This window comes from Leptodactylus fuscus, chromosome 4 (assembly GCF_031893055.1).
Source record: "Leptodactylus fuscus isolate aLepFus1 chromosome 4, aLepFus1.hap2, whole genome shotgun sequence".
Lineage (NCBI taxonomy): Eukaryota > Metazoa > Chordata > Amphibia > Anura > Leptodactylidae > Leptodactylus > Leptodactylus fuscus.
In genome coordinates this window covers 122892390-122910592 of record NC_134268.1, presented here as the reverse complement: position 1 = coordinate 122910592, position 18203 = coordinate 122892390, and positions in this window count along the sequence as shown.

The window sequence follows — 18203 nt, the reverse complement described above, 5'->3', positions numbered from 1 at the left end:
GTTCTCTCTCACTCAGGGCCCCCTCCTCTCTCACTCCGTTACACTCCCTCTCCCTGTATCACTAGTCTAGCGATCCCACCTCTCCTACCCTTCTCCATCTCCCTAGCCAAGCGATCCCGCTCATTACTTGCCCCTTTCACCCTCCTCATCTCCTTAGCCTAGTGATCCCCCCCATTATTGGCCGCTCCCACTCTCTCTCCCCCACTCCCATCCCGTCTCCCTAGCTAACCTATTCTGCCCACTACTAACAGACAGGAAGGGAGGAGGAGCTGTTCCTGGACACAGCAAGGCTTGGTGAGTATTGATGGGGGGGGGGGGGGGCATTTTGGAAATGGGGAAAAGGAACATCACCGGATTATCAGGACGTGTCCTTAAGGCGGTCACATGACTGCTCCAGGGATAGAGGTAATTATAGATTTTTTTTTTTAATTGACGTAAATTAGAAGTTAGATGGGAGAGGGGATTTAGTTTAGAGGTTAATTTTTAGTTTATCCTGTACAACCCCTTTAAGCCAAACCTCTGCAATTGGTTAAACTGCTGCAGCGAGATATCTTACCACAGAAGACAACAGAAATGAAATGAAAGGTCAGACTTTCTTCTTTTCTGTGATGAGATATCTCACTGCAGCAGTTTAAAGGGGTTGTCCCATCACAAGGATCCTATCTATACTGCTTGTTCATGTGAATGTAAGACTTTTCCTAAATACATTGCTTCATCAAAACGGCTTTGTTTGTCCATTTTATTCATTTCTTTGTTGACACATCCCTTGACTTATCTGGTCAAAAGTCAAGTGATGTGTCTGCCTGCTGCCAGGGGGGATGGAGGAGGGGCTAAGTGCATGGGAGCGAGCCTGGGGGGGGGGGGTTAGTTTACACTTTGGGGGAAGGGGCCGCCAATACAGACCCGGCATCCGCTGTAATAGAGAGGCGGATGCCAGGAAGGGTTAGACGCCAGCACAGGTGCCTGCGACATCGCTACGCTCCTTCCCTGCATGAAGCCAGCAGCGTCAGGAGCGATGCTGCTATTCCGGAGGGGGGGGGGCGGAGCAGCGGAATAGCAGCATCACTCCTGACGCTTCTGGCTTCATGCAGGGCAGGAGCTTAGCGATGTCGCAGGAACCTCTGCTGGCGTCTAACCCTCCCCGGCATCCGCCTCTCTATTACAGCGGATGCCGGGTCTGTATTGGCATTGTGAAGGCTGGAGAACTGACTGGTCTCACCATCTATGAGCGTGCACGCAGGGCCAGCGGCATAGAAGCGATGTCATCTCGCCGCTGGCTTTGCATATGTAACCCCGTCTACCAATGACGCAACAAAGCAGGAAGAAAGAAGATTTTACAGCAGCGAAGACTGGTGAGTATGCGACGTGGGAATACCCCTTTATCCAATTGCAGAAGTTCGGGTTAACTCTGCTACATCTGCTCCTCACAGTATGACACAGACTATATCTGGGGCTTCTGGCACTTCAGTGCTCAGCAATAAAGCACCATTAACCAATCCAAGAAATACGAAGCACTGCAGAACTTACAATGAAAAGTTCATTTTATCTGCACTTCATCTGTTACAAACCATTATAAGGCTAAGGCCCCACGGGCTGGAAACGCCTCGCTAAAGCATGAGCACATCATCATTCTTCCCGCAGCTCTTTGAACAGAAAGTTCACAGAGTTTTCCTCTGCGGACTTTCTGTTACAATTATATCTGCAGGAAAGTTGCTGGCGTTTCAAAAATGCAGTTTCCAAAAACATGCCAGTCTTGGAAATCGCAGCGTGATTTTTTTCTGCAAAGTAGGCATGGGATTCACATGAATCCCATCCACTTTGCAAGTACTGTAAAACGCTGCGATTTTCCCGCGTCGTTTCCGCTGCGGCCAAATCGCGGCGCTTCCAGCCCATGGGGCCCTGGCCTTAGGCTGAGATCCAACGTTGTGGAAACTCAGCTTCTTTCTTTTTTTTTTTTTTTTTTTTAACAAATTTTGCTGCGTTTTTTTAAGGCAAAGCCAAGAATGGACTCAAAAGGAATGGGTAATATATAGCAAGCTCTGATATCAGTGGCATAACTAGGAATGGCGGGGCCCTGTGGTGAAGTTTTGACATTGGTTCCTCCGACCGACGCCAAAGACCTCGACCAACCCCCCCCCCCCCCCCTTCATTTCTGCACACACTATTATGCCCCATAGTGGCCCCTGCACACAGTATTATGCCCTATAGTGGCCCCTGCAAACAGTATTCTGCCCCATAGTGACCCCTGCACACACTATTATGCCCTATAGTGGCCCCTGCACACAGTATTATGCCCTATAGTGGCCCCTGCACACAGTATTATGCCCCATAGTGGCCCCTGCACACAGTATTACGCTCCATTGTGGACACCCATGAACAATTATTGTACTCTGGGGTCTTTTCAGACCCCAGAGTATAATAATCGGAGACTCAGGGGGGATAAACACACTGTCACTTACCTATCCCTGCGCTTCCCTGCACTCTGCCGCTGTCAGCCATCTTCAATGATGTCCAGGACGTCATGTGACCGGTGGTCTGCGTCGCGACGCATATGGATGCAGGTCCCAGTCATGTGACGTCAGGGACATCACGCAAGTAGGCCCGAAGCCTGCCCGGAGAGGTAAGTAACACTGTTTTTTATGTTCCGTTACCTCTCCTGGAACTTCGATCATTATATTCGGGGGTCTGAAAAGACCCCTGAGTAAAATAATCCTTGTAGGGCCCGCAGCGTAACTTACTGTTCCTGGGCCCCTGCCAGGATTGGTAAGTAAGTAGGGCCCGTTACCGGCTGGAGTGACTCCAGCCGGTAACGGCCTATGAAAAAAAAATACAGTGGTAGCGGCTGTTACCGGGCCCCCTAATGTTCCAGGCCCTGTGGCAGCCGCTACCGCTGCTACTTCAGTAGTTACTCCCCTGTCTTCTATCTATACTTCTATCTTCTGCTCAATCCACTCCTACCTTTCGGTCAAAAAAATGCAGAAAAAACTGCAACAAAAAAGTTTGCATGAAAAAAAAAAATTATGCAGAAAAGACAGCGGTGGAAACGCATTTTATTTTTTTCTGTTGTATTTTTCACAGAAAGGGTGCATTCACACGGAGGAAAATGGCACTGAATTTGGTGTGGAATCTGCGTCAGATTCAGTGCTGAAAAAAAAAAACGCCCATTGACTTCAATGGGTTCCTTTAGCAGAAAAAGGAACCCATTGAAGTCAATGGGAGGCTTTTTTTCAGTGCTGAATCTGACGTGGATTCCACACCAAATTCAGCGTCATTTTCCTCTGTGTGAATGCACATAAAGTCCGCAGTTTTCCTTTGCAGACTTTCTGCCCCTATTACACTCGGCCTTAAATAGGGTTTAGATGTGAATAAAAACTGTGTTTCATGTTGAAGCCTTAAAGGGGCTCTATCAGCAAAATCATGCTGATAGAGCCCCACATATGCGTGCATAGCCTTAAGGCTATTCAGGCACCGTAAATGTTATATTAAACTACCCCCCAGTTTTAAAATAAAACCCTAAAAAAGAATGTGCTCTACTTACCGAACGTGCACGATGGGCGGGCATTCAGGGTGCGCCGTCTTCTTCATCCACGCCTCTTCTTCCTCTGATGTCCTCTGGTCCCGTCCTCCGGCGCTCTCGAGCGGACACTGATATAAAAAAAATGGCCTGGGCGCCTGCGCAGTAGCCGTAGTAGCAGCCGCATGCTACTACGCATGCGCCCAGGCCAATTTTTTTATATCAGTGTCCGCTCGCGAGCGCCGGAGGACGGGACCAGAGGACGTCGGAGGAAGAAGAGGCGGGGATGAAAAAAACAGCGCACCCTGAATGCCCGCCCAGCGTGCACGATTCGTAAGTAGATAACATTCTTTTTTAGGGATTTATTTTAAAACTGGGGGGGTAGTTTAATATAACATTTACGGTGCCTGAATAGCCTTAAGGCTATGCACGCATATGTGGGGCTCTATCAGCATGATTTTGCTGATAGAGCCCCTTTAATTTATCATGGATTGTTCACACTTCTATTAGTGTCGGTTGCTAGCATCCATTCAAAATGTTATCAAGAAAAAGCCATCATAAATCCATTAAAAAACTTTTTAACTGAAATGGATCAGTTGAAAAAAAACAGACACATTAAAATCAGTTAGTGTTCCGCTATCTTTTTTTTTCTTTAAACGGACACTTTCAGAGCAGACATCCAACATTAGTGTGAACACCCCCTAACAGATGAAGTGCAAGTAAAACAAGTAAAATGCACTTCTTATGAGTGTTGAAACTGTTCTAAATTTGATTTCTTTTATGTTGCACGCTGTTGAGAAGATAAACATAAACCTTAAGTGTATGACGCAAGCGTGGTATGAATGGAGCGCTACTGTTGACTCCATAGACTGCAATGATACAGATTGTTGAATTTAAACAATAGCGGAAGAGGTTAAAGCTGTACACAATGCCTGGAGGAATGTGTCCTGTGTTATTGCTGGGATACCGGCTCACCTCAGTAGCCAGGCCCAGCCCCTGTCTGTATACAGCTCAGTAGCCAGGCCCAGCCCCTGTCTGTATACAGCTCAGTAGCCAGGCCCAGCCCGTCTGTATACAGCTCAGTAGCCAGGCCCAGCCCGTCTGTATACAGCTCAGTAGCCAGGCCCAGCCCCTGTCTGTATACAGCTCAGTAGCCAGGCCCAGCCCTTGTCTGTATACAGCTCAATAGCCAGGCCCAGCCCTTGTCTGTATACAGCTCAGTAGCCAGGCCCAGCCCCTGTCTGTATACAGCTCAATAGCCAGGCCCAGCCCTTGTCTGTATACAGCTCAGTAGCCAGGCCCAGCCCCTGTCTGTATACAGCTCAGCTTGTCGGTCTCATGGCAACCAGTCGCAAGCTTTCCTTGTTTCAGACGTCAGTGACTGCATAAAGAATATAGGCTCCAATCTATCTGTACAGAAATATAAAGGAACACATTTACAGTTAATAATACATGACTAGTGAACTACACTCAGTCCCCGGACGGACACTCATTGCCAATGCCTGCAAATAAAGCAGACTCCCAGTTGGAACCAATGAGGGCAGATCAGATTCCGGCAGTTGCTATGACAACAACTAACAACTAAGGAGGAAAGGAAGCTAGAGAATATATAAGTAACTACAACAAAGAGCCAAGTCCAGAGTGTGAGTGCTCACATACACTCCAGGTCCTTTGTCCCCACTGTGCAGGATCTCCTCACAGAAAGGTATGTTTGATACATAGATGTTTTCATATATAGATATATCCATACAGAAATGGTATGTGTAGTAAGTATTGGGCATTATTTGTCATATCACATATCCCCTAAATGAACACCATTTATAGTATAACTGTATAAAATAATGTATGACTTACAAGCTTTGTCTTTCTTCACTACTGTTCACAAACAACAGTAAAAGTTGAGTTTAAATAAAAGCCCAGATTTACTAATAGTGCAAATCTGGGCAGTCAGAAAATCTGCCGGATCTATCTCCGTAGCTAATGCTGGATGATAACTCTTTTTGTACCACCTTTTAGTTGGCTTCGTTTTACAGTTTTACAACACAATGTGAATGATTGATATATTATGCCTTGTACACTAATTTGAGCATAAAAAGTTGCAAGTTTCATTTTTGCACTGCATTTGCTACCAAGGAAAGTGTCGTTAAAGGGGCTCTATCACTGGGAAAAATAATTTTTAAAGGGATTCTACCACTAAAACACATTTTTTTCTAGTTAACACGTCGGAATAGCCTTTAGAAAGGCTATTCGTCTCCTACCTTTGGAAGTGCTCTCCGCCGCACCGTTCGTTCAAAATACCGGTTTGTAACGGTATGCTAATTAGATCTCTCACAGCGATGGGGGCGTCCCCATCGCAGGAGCAACGATGGGGGCGTCCCCATTGCAGCTCGAAAACCGACCGCAGCGCCGCCTCTATGGTCTTTGGTATCCTCCCCTTCCTTCTTCAGCGTCCTGTCGGACGCCTGCGCAGTACGCTGTGTTCGGCGAAGATTGCTGAATGTACTGCGCATGCGCGAAATTGCGGCGCCCGCACTATGGCTGGGACCACAATTTTGCGCATGCGTAGTACGTTCGGCAATCTTCGCCGAACACAGCGTACTGCGCAGGCATCCGACAGGACGCTGAAGAAGGAAGGGGAGGATACCAAAGACCATAGAGGCGGCGCTGCGGTCGGTTTTCGAGCTGCAATGGGGACGCCCCCATCGCTGCGAGAGATCTAATTAGCATACCGGTACAAACCGGTATTTTGAACGAATGGCGCGGCGGAGAGCACTTCCAAAGGTAGGAGACGAATAGCCTTTTTAAAGGCTATTCCGACGTGTTAACTAGAAAAAAATGTGTTTTAGTGGTAGAATCCCTTTAACTAATCACATCCTTGCATAGGCTCTAGTAAGGCTATTCCACTGTTACCTTTAGTATGTAGATTGCCTCAGTGGTTTCTGAATAAGTCCGTTTTTATTCATATGCTAATTAGTCTGGTGCATGATACATCCCCCCATTCCTGTTGTTTCCTATGGGAGACTGCTGATGATGATGACTCAGCTTCCTGTTTGCCTCACACACATAGGAGATAATAGAAGAGAGGAGGCTGCTGGGAACTTCCTGAGCTGGCTGGAGGCTCATTAGCATATGAATAAAAACGGACTTATTCAGAAACCACTGAGGCAATCTACATACTAAAGGTAAGTGTGGAATAGCATTTCTAAAGCCTATGCAAGCATGTGATTAGTTAAAAATGACTTTTCCCAGTGATAGAGCCCCTTTAATAACTTCAGTCTTCATATGTATCTCCCAATGTTGGTGTATTTTGGTGCATCGTGATGTGTTCAAACCACACCCCATTTTTCTGAGAATCCACACCCACATGTTTATCAGGATCAAAAATGTTAACCTAAATTAGATTTGCCATATTTTACCAAATATACGGCACGTTTATGCCAGTGTTTAGTCATAACCACAATAGTAAATTTGGTCCAAAGTGGTCAGCTTAAAGCGAGTCTATGGGAGCCTGCACACGGAGTTATGCTGTTATGAACGTAAAACTCTTTCAGAATGAGCGCATATAAACCAGATCCCATTGATTTCTATGGGTGCCGGCATACGTGCGCTACCCATTGAAATCAATGGGAGGGTCTTTTCCCCTATTGCTTTCAATGTGATACGCGCGTGTGCAGGTTCCCTATCATTGCTGTTTTTTTTGTTTTTTTTTTAAACTCGTTTTATTGAAGGAAATGTAACCAAAACAAACAGAATAATCAGGGAAATACATGCACAGAATAACAAAAATAAACATAGAAAAAATACACAAACAAAGATCTCAAAGATTTCAAGAAAAGGAAAGGTACAAAAATAGGCAAAAGATTCCAATGCCAACATGCATATATTACACCACCAGAAGGGAGGCCACAGATCCAGTCGGCAGACGTCCTCCTTCAGGGTGCAAAGGCATCTATAGCTGAACGCAGTGAGGGAGCAGAATACTGGGTAGCCGGGGAAGCACACCATGCTCCCCAAACTTTAGTAAACTTCTGAGGACAGCTCCTGCCTTTATATATAATTTGGTTGAAGGGGAGGATTGAATTAATCAGTCTCTGCCATTGAGATACTGACGGAGACCGGAGAGCCATCCACCGTAAGGCAATGGCCACTGTTTTGCATTTTTAACCCTGTCCCGCCACAGCCATTTTTCAATATTTGTTGTTGATTTCCCCCCCCTCCCCCCTCCAAAGCCTACAACATGATTTCATGAGGTCTTAGTGTTTGCGGGCCATAGTTTTTTTTTATGATGCTACCATTTATTATTCTGTAAAATGTACTGGGAAACTGGAAAAAAATCTAGAATGGGGTGGATTTGAAGGAAAAGTACAGTTGTACGACTTTCTTATGGGCTTCATTTTTACGGCCTTCACTGTGCAGCCAAATTGGTTTGGTAAGATTCTGAGAATACCAAATTGATATGGTTTTATTTACATTGTAACCCCTTAACAAAAATCCAAAACTGTGTTAAAAAATATTTTTCTAAAAGTCGCCATATCCTGACACCCGTAACTTTTTTTTATACTTCAGTGTATGGGGATGCATAGGGTGTCTTTTTTTTTGCGGAACAGGTGTACTTTTTGGTTATATCATTTTGGGAATTGCTATTGATTTGATCACTTTTTATTAAAATTTTTATCAAAAGCAAGACAGTGAAAAAATGGCAGTTTGGCACTTTTGAACAAACAGGATGGGATGTGCTGGACAACTGACACGCAGCACAACACAATACGCAACAAAAGAATGAGGAGAGGGAAAGTGGAGAGGTGAGGAAAGGGTTAACACAGGACTGGGGCAAAACAAACTGGAACCCAAACTTCCTCTCAAACAACAAGATAGTGCCAGGCAAACAGATCTGAAGGACAGGGTAGAGTAGAAGTGTGGAGGGACAAACCAGACTCTCACACAAAGAAACACACCACTTCTTAGTCAGTTGAAATACTAGCAAAACACTACTCCTCCCAGGGCCACTAATTCTAGGTGGTAACCGTGAAAACCAGCAACTGGGGAAGCCAGCCCTCCTCCTAATAAAGACCCCAGGATAGTCCCATAGGATAATGACCCACACCTGAGGTTCAATCCATAGAACCTCAGGTACACTCAAATGGCTGATACTAAATGCCCAAGCAGATGGTCCAATGGCAAGGGAACCACCATAAGACCCCAGACCACCAGATCAAAACCCCGACCAAACACAACAGAAAAACACCACATTTTATTAAACAAAACAACCGGCCCCGAAGCTTACTCTAGGAGCTGACGATCACCAGGAAAATGGTGGCGCCATCGGTAAAATGGCGCCTCGAGGGCCTTGACCGAGGCGCCAGAGGGGGTTAATACCGAGGCACCAATCACAGGCATTAGCGCCAGGTGTCTTCTGTATGCCACTGGAAACATATCCCCCAAAAATTTTAATGTGGGTTCTCCAGGGTACCACGGTTTACTACATAACAGTTTGTGATTCCTGAGTACATGGCAAGGCTCAGAGAGGAAGGACCACCATAGCTGGAATGATTTTCTGGTACCCAGCCATGTATAAAGGGCCCCTGAAGTAACAGTACAGTTGAGAAGTGACTACATTTCAAAACTTCACCCCTTTCATGCAGAGCCCTGGTTTCTTAGAATATGTGTCGCATTGCTATATAGTGTCCCATCTTAGCCCTCTCTTTGAGCAGACTTGGCACCTCTTTTGGCTCTTTGCCAGTTTAGGGAACTTTTCCTGGAAGTGTTGTTCTGGTACTACGCAAGAGGCCTCACTTCCAGATGTTCAGGGTATGCCCCCATTCTTGGGCTCTAAAACTTAGGTTCTTGAAAACCACCTCTTCAGGAAAGTTTCCCTCCCACCTGCACATTGATGTATCACATATGCATTGTACGGTGCCATATGTACGATGTGAACAGGCAGTTTCTTATACCTCATCGTCAATTTTCACATGGCGCTGTTGAGCATTAAGACTTGATCAGACAAGTCCACCTCCTATGTACCTATTGTGGTCCATTATGCCATCTGGTTTGGGGGTATCTGTACTGTACTGTTACCTTGTATGAATGCTGCTGTGGCCATGTATTGTCAATAGAGATGAGCAAACGCCGTTCGATCGAATAGGTATTCAATTGAATATCAGGCCGTTCGAGGTATTCGATGCCAATCGAATAACACGCGACAAACGCAGTAAAAATTCGTATCCCCTCCCACCTTCACTGGCGTGTTTTTGGCACCAATAACTGTGCAGGGGAGGTGGGACAGGAACTACGACAACGGAGGCAGGCAGTGTCCCCCCAAAAACAGGGATACAGAGCAAATAGGTCCGGCTATATACGCTCAACCCAGCTTTCCAGGCAGTGTCCCCCCAAAACAGGGATACAGAGCAAATACAGTAGATCCGGCTATATACACTCAACCCAGTTTTCCAGGCAGTGTCCCCCCAAACACCTAACAGGGATACAGAGCATTCAGTCCGGCTATATATGCTCAACCCAGCTTTCCAGGCAGTGTCCCCCCAAACACCTAACAGGGATACAGAGCATTCAGTCCGGCTATATATGCTCATCCCAGCTCTGCAGGCAGTGTCCCCCCAAACACCTAACAGGGATACAGAGCATTCAGTCCGGCTATATATGCTCAACCCAGCTTTCCAGGCAGTGTCCCCCCCAAACACCTAACAGGGATGCAGAGCATTCAGTCCAGCTATATACGCTCAACCCAGCTTTGCAGGTAGTGTCCCCCAAAACAAGGATACAGAGCAAATAGGTCTGGCTATTTACGCTCAACCCAGCTTTGCAGGCACTGTCCCCCCATATACCTAACAGGGATACAGAGCATTCAGTCCGGCTATATATGCTCAACCCAGCTTTGCAGGCAGTGTCCCCCCAAACACCTAACAGGGATACAGAGCATTCAGTCCGGCTATATACGCTCAACCCAGCTTTGCAGGCGGTGTCCCCCCAAAACAGGGATACATAGCAATTCAGTCCAGATATATACGCTCAACCCAGCTTTCCTCAGTGTATAGACCATTAAAATGCATAAGGCTAGCGCAAAGGGATGGGGGTGTGGAAATGCAGATGGGGAGCAAGGTTGCAGTCAACCAACAGCGTCTACCGTGCCTACTGCTCTGTGGCAGCAAGCATTGCACTTCCCCACAGTCCTTGGCTTGATGGCCACATTAAGTAGGGTGCAGGGTACAACACTAACCAGGCCTGAGCACAGGGAACAGGTGTTACAATGGCTGGCGGATAATGCTTCCCAGTACATTCTCCACCAGCCAGTCAGCCTCTACATCAAGTCCTCCTCCTACCCAACAGTCTGGTCCTCCTTCCTCACAACATGCCCAATCTTCCCAGCAAAGTAATCCCACCTCCCAGGAGCTTTTTTCGGGTTCATTTACTGTCCTTCTCTCTGTCCCACCACGTCCCAAATCCCCGGAGGTACCAGATGGGCTTCTGTGTCCTGATGCCCAAACAGTGGGCTTCTGTGTCCGCCATCTCCGGTTGTTGTTGTTGACCAGCAATCGGCCCTCAGTGACGACGATGACGAGACACAGTTGCCATCAGGGCAACCTGTTGCCATGGTCGGTGTGCAGGAGGAGGAGGAGCCGAGAGAGGAATTGGAAGAGGAGGTGGTGGACGACGAGGACACTGACCCGACCTGGACAGGGGGGATGTCAAGTGGGGAAAGCAGTGTAGATGTGGAGGGAAGTGCAGCACCAAAGAGGGTGACTAGAGGCAGAGGCATGTCCAGAGGCTGCTTCACCGTTCCCTATTCTAGCCAGCCTAGAAAAACTCCCACTTCAAGGCCACAGTCTTTGGTGGTGTGGAAATTTTTTTAATGTATGTGCGGAGGACAAATATAGTGCGGTTTGCACACTTTGCAACTCAAAACTGAGTAGGGGCTCTGAAAAGAGCAACCTTACGACCAGTGCCTTGTGCCGTCATTTGGAATGCAAGCACTGGGCTCAGTGGGAGAGAGCAAAACGCAGGACAATTGTCGTCCGGCGTTGCTGCCACTGCCTCTCCCACTGTTGCCAGCAGTGCCGGATTTACCAATAGGGGCCTACATTAAATTTACACTATTCTAAAAACAGTGAACACTAAAACACAGCTGAAAATAAGTAGAAATTCTACGCATATGGCTAACTAGCTTTTACCCGCGACTTCGTCTGCGGTGATTTGAGAATTGGGCGGACACAGACGTGTGAAACTGTAAAAGTGCTTTAAAAAGTTTGGTGGGCTAGCAAATGTGATGTGATGTGTTATATTGTGTATGTCGTGATACAGACAATGTGATGTGTTGTATTGTGTATGTCGTGATACAGACAATGTGATGTGTTGTATTGTGTATGTCGTGATACAGACCATGTGATGTGTTGTATTGTGTATGTCGTGATACAGACAATGTTATGTGTATAGTGGAAAGCTATATGTAAAATGTGAGTGAGTAGAGTGAGGGCTACTCCTGAGGTGACAGTAAGGAGTGTGCAGGCAGGTTGAGGCAGGAAATGCCAGGCAGTGTGTGTGAGTCTATAGCTGGGGCTAGAAGTCCTGCTTTTGTGAGTCTCCTGCTAGGAAGCCATGTTGTTTAGTGGCACCAAAAGTAGCCTGTAACTCAATCCTAAGGGAAAACTATGTTTGTGGAAAATTGCACGCAAATCTGTCCAGGCGTTTTAGCGTGATTGAGGAACAAACATCCAAACTCACAAACATCCAAACACACAAACTTACACACTTATAATATTAGTAGGATAAGCAAACATAAAAATGTATTGGTTAAGATTGTGGCGGAGCTACCACCAGAGGGCAGCAAAAATGAGACATTTAGAAAAATAGATTTTGATGAATTTATAGAAGAATTCTGTGTGAAAAGTTTAGAAAGAAATTCTTCTAATCTACTATTTTGTTTTAAATGTATACTTGGATTGAATCAGTTCTTAACTAAAAATTAAAATAACTATTAACATAAAATTTAATATATACAATTTGATATTTTATTACTTGTGATCTGGATTTTGTTTGAATAAAGTTCCATTTTTGGTTTAGTTTAAGACTTAAAATTCATAATTCATACTTAAATTTTAAATGCTAATTATGATGAAAACTTTATCTGAATTGAATTTGGTTTAATCTTCAATGTATTGAATATATTTAATTTGATAGAAAATATAATTTTTATTGCGTATTTTATTTTCATAGTCAAAGATTTTCATTACCGTATTTTATGGTCTATAAGGCGCACTGGACTATAAGGCGCATTGCCCATGAGCGCCTTATAGTCCGTCTCGGTTCATATATAAGGCGCACCGGACTATAAGGCGCCTTATATGTTATTGAAAGCGGCGGCACGCAGACTTTGCCAGCGGCCGCTTAACCCCCCGCGTGCCAGCCGCTTCTATTGGAAGCGCTCGGCAGGCGAGGAGTTAAAGGGGCTCTATCAGCAAAATCATGCTGATAGAGCCCCACCGTAAAAGTTATATTAAACTACCCCCCCCCCCCCCCCCCCCCCCGTTTTAAAATAAAACCCTGAAACAGAATGTGAAACTTACCGAACGGTGCGGGGTGGGCGGGCATTGAGGCCTCCTCTTCCTCCGATGTTCCGTCCTCCTCCTCCGGCGCTCGCGAACTGATAATGGCCTGGGCGCATGCGCAGTAGCCGTAGTAGAAGCATTATGATACTGCGCATGCGCCCAGGCCATTATCAGTTCGCGAGCGCCGGAGGAAGTGGTCGGGACATCGGAGGAAGAGGAGGCCTGAACGCCCACCCACCCTGCACTGTTCGGTAAGTTTCACATTCTGTTTCAGGGTTTTATTTTAAAACGGAGTAGTTTAATATAACTTTTACGGTGCCTTTTATGTATGTATGGAAGCGGCACGCAGACTTTGCCGCCGCTTCCATCCATACATAAGGCGCACCGGACTATAAGGCGCACTTACGATTTCTGAGGAAATCGTAGGTTTTTATGTGCGCCTTATAGTCCGGAAAATACGGTATTTGAATTTTGTTTCTTTGTAAATGTTGTGTGTTATGTTTGATTAGTTATTGTTACAACTACTGTATATGGTGCTGAGAATAAATGTCCAAATAAGTGTTCTTGACTTTTTTTATTCATTATCCATGTCACATTTTTTTTTATAAAGGTTAGTACCAATATCAGCATGTTTCATTTAACATATTGAAATATATCACAGTAATGATGTATTTTATTATCTTTCATGTAATTACAATATAATTTACAAACTTAAAAATGGGAGGTGAAAGGGCCTCATAAGTGGAATAGCCTAGGGCCTCTTTTCATCTAAATCCAGCACTGGTTGCCAGTGCTCGCGCTGCAGTCCAGACCAGCAGCCAGGACACCTCCACATCTGCCTCCGCCTCCTTGGAGACTTCTCCCTCATCCTCCCCTTCTCCTGCCTCAGCTCCTTCTCCTGCCTCAGCTCCTTCTCCTGCCTCAGCTCCTTCTCCTGCACCATCATGTGCCTCTTCCCAGTAACCCACCACCAAGAAGGGTTTTGCCTGGAAGAGACACACACTTGCTGGCACTCCGGAGTGTTTCTGGACTTGGATGAGTTTAGACGGCTGTTCAAGTCATTTGGTCTATATCTGACTATATCTCTTCCTTTCACTATCCATTTACACTCTGTATGGATGTATGTTAATGAGCGATGCATATACATGTGGATGAGTGAAGGCACAATCTCTACTGTAAGCCTATATGCTTTGATAGGGCAAAAAACATTTTATTGCTATTTACCCCTGATGAGTGGGTGCATTTATATACATTGCATACCACGGAACGTGCATGTCGGTTCATGCTATTTTGTTTGAATGCTTGTGTGTGTTTTACTAGCCCTTTTTACTTTGGCATATATAAATTGTTGGAAAGGGTTAATTAGGGACGGACCTTGAATTAGGGTGAGGTCAGGGCACTGGCTATGTAGGGCGGTGACCCTGTATTAGGCTTTAGGACGATTTTAGTCCCTTCCCAAGACTATCTTATAGGGACTGTCTTTATTCTTTATATTTTACTCTATTTTCACATGAAATGGCCTCTTTGTTTCTTTGTAAATGTTGTGTGTTATGTTTGATTAGTTATTGTTACAACTACTGTATATGGTACTGAGAATAAATGTCCAAATAAGTGTTGGGAATTGGGAAGTTTTCTCTTTCGGTCCTTTTTGGAACTTTCCTATCACGGATTGAAGTCGGGTAAGTGTGATTGGTTCCCTTACTTGGGACCGCCGTGTCCACTGTAAACTATTCCGTGGTTGTGGAGTTGTTCCATTGTTTTCTATGAGGTGACATGTCAGATGTGTGACTTTTTATATATTTTTGTGTATATTTATACTTTTAACTTATTGTCAGGATACGGAGTTGCCGCGGTCTCCTTGCTGCGCGGCGTCTCCCTGGGAGACGTGTTAGGAGTTCTATTGGGTGTGCTTAGGTCATTAAGGGTTAATCTTTTCCTTGCTCTCAGTCTCCATGTCATTAGCCATCAGGTGTGTTCTCTGCTGCTATTTAATCCCCACCCAGGCATGGATCCTTGCCAGCCATTCACTTTGGGTTTCCTGGTCCCCCTGCTCAGTCTGTTTCCCTGTCTGTTTGTATTCGGTCTGTTCCTTGGTTATATACCCGGCTTGTATTTTTGACTATCCCTTGTCTTTTGATTTGGTACCTTTATTATATCTCCTGGCTCGACCTCTTGCTCGTCTGACCTCGCCTTCTCTTCTGTGTCTTGCTGGGACTTGTGGTCCTCCCTGGTTCCATGCTGTTTAGTCTTTTGTTTTGCATTGCATTTACACTGTGCTTTCTGTTTAGGTGTGACCCCGTGACTCCAGTCCCTAGGACTTTCAGGGCCTCCTCTCCCCTTATCCTAGCCGCCGGATAGAAGGTTAGGAGCCGTGGTAGGCGCACTTCAATTAGGAAGTGCATTGGTCTGCCTCATCTCAGATATTACAGCATAGTTATAGCTGCAGAGCCTACGACCCCTTTTGTCATTAGTTGCACAGTGTTGCTTTCCCAGCTGTGTCACTTTGCACTTCCTGACCCTGACTCCAATCCTTACACTTATATCATTAAACATTAAGTCTTATATCTTGATCGCTCTTTTTGGATTATAACCCACCATCTCCCAGACTTTTGAGCGCAGACAAAAATACAGCGCTACCCACCACCATGCACAAGCCTTAAACGCGCAAATCTCCAAACTCCTGGCCCAGGAGATGTTGCCGTTCCGGCTTGTGGAAACTCAGGCCTTCCATGACCCGATGGCAAGATGACCTATCTATGCCATACCCAGCCATCACTACTTCTCCCGGTGTGCCGTCCACGCCTTGCACCAGCACGTGTCACGCAACATCAGGCGGGCTCTAAGTTCCGCGCTTTGCACAAAGGTCCACATGACCACCGACGCGTGGACAAGTACATGGACAGGGACGGCACACTGGGTGAATGTAGTTGAGGCTTGGACCCAGTCACAAACTGGGGCGGTCTACCTCATTTCCCCGCCCAACATTTCTGGCAGGGGCTCTGAACCACAATCCTCCTCCTCTTCCTCCTCCGCCATCACATCGACCCCAGCTACCTGCTGGAAACGCTGCAGCACTGGCATGGGGAGACGTCAGCAGGCCGTGCTGAAGCTCATCAACTTGGGGGACAGATGGCACACTGTCTCCAAGGTGAGGGATGTCCTCCTCGATGAGACATCAACATGGTTGTCGCCACTGCACCTGGGCCCAGGTATGGTCGTGTGTGATAACGGCCGGAACCTGGTAGTGGCTCTGGAGCCTGCCAACCTCCAACGCTTTTCATGCCTGGCCCACGTTTTCAATTTAGTGGTGCAATGATTTTTAAAAACGTACCCCAATTTACCCGAGCTACTGGTGAAAGTGCGGCATTTATGTGCCCACTTTCGCAAGTCTACAGTAGCCGCTGCTAGCCTCCAAAGCCTCCATCTGCCAGAACACCGGCTATTGTGCGACTTCCCCACACGCTGGAACTCAACATACCACATGTTGAGCAGAGTGTGTGAGCAGCAGAGACCCTTGATGGAGTACTATCTCCAAAACCCAAGGGTTCCTCAGAGTCAGCTCCCGCAGTTTCTGCGTCATGAGTGGCAGAAACTTATGTGAGATCTTGCGTGTCTTTGAGGAGTCCACTAAGAGGGTCAGCTGTGACGACGCACTCGTGAGTGTAACAATCCCGCTCCTGTGTGTGATGCGAGAATCCCTCATCGCCATCAGGGATAACGCATTGGACGCTGAGGAGTCGGGCATAGGAGCAGGAACGTCCCAGCAGGATAGTAAGTGCACACTCCTGTCTGCTTCACAGCGTATATTGAAGGAGGAGAAGGAGGATGACTAAGTGGCAGATGATTTCATTGTCACACAGGAGACTAGCAGAGAAGTTCATTGCGTCGCATTGCTGCAGCGCAGATGGGGCAAAATGGAGAGTGACCATTTCGGTGGGGGCAGCGAAGTCATGCCAAGTAACACTCTAGCACACATGGCTGAATTCATGTTGGGGTGCTTTGACAAACACATTGTCAAAATCCTGGAGAGCAACCACTACTGGATTTTTGCAATTCTCAACCCCCATTATAAAAATAATACCTCTACTTTTATTCCGGTAGAGAGGAGGGCCAGTCGGATTAGTGATTGCCACACGCAACTGGTGCAGAATATGATGGACTTGTTTCCATCAACTCTCGTTGGCGGCAGAGAGGAGAGTTCCTCCAACTGCCATCCGATCCACACCCGGCAAGGTCTGGGACACGTTAATGGCACCCCTTCGCCAAACTACCGCTACTGAGGGGCCGAGTGTCACCAGGAGGGACAAGTATAGGCGCATGTTGCGGGAGTACCTGGACCACCACAGCCCTGTCCTCTCCGATCACTCTGCGCCCTATACTTATTGGGTCTCCAAGTTGGATTTGTGGCTGGAACTTGCGCTGTACGCATTGAAGGTCCTTTGCTGCCAGCGTGTTTTCGGAATGGGTCTTCAGTGCAGCCGGTGGCATAATTACGGACAAACGCAGCCGGCTGTCAGCTGACAGTGCTGACCAGCTGGCGCTGATCAAAATGAACAGCCACTGGATAGACCCATCATTTTCATGGCCACTGGTGTCAAGCACACCGACATGAAGTTCCATGTGTGTGCTAACCCTCTACAATTCCTCCTCCTCCTCATACTACTCCACCATCAGCGTTGCACAATTCTGCTCCTACTAGGCTCAATCCACCCTGATTCCCCCCAACTCTGCTGGTTAGAGTTTCAACTCACTCCAAGGGCCAAAAACACTGCTGGTGCAAGGCTCAACTAAGTTAAAGAGGACCTTTCATCAAATCGGGCCCATGCAGTTTTATATACTGCTGGAAAGCTGACAGTGCGCTGAATTCAGCGCACTGTCGGCTTTCCCGATCCGTGCCCGGTGTAAAGCGCTATCGGTCCCGGTACCGTAGCGCTTTAGTGTCAGAAGGGCGTTTCTGACTGTTAGCCAGGAACGTCCTTCTGTCTCGCGGCGCCTATCGTGCTGTACAGTGGAGCGGGGAGGAATGCCCTCTCCCTCTCCTGATAATACTCGTCTATGGACGAGCTGTGTGAGCAGAGGGAGGGGGAAGTTCCTCCCCGCTCACACTGTACAGTGCGATAGGCGCCGCAAGA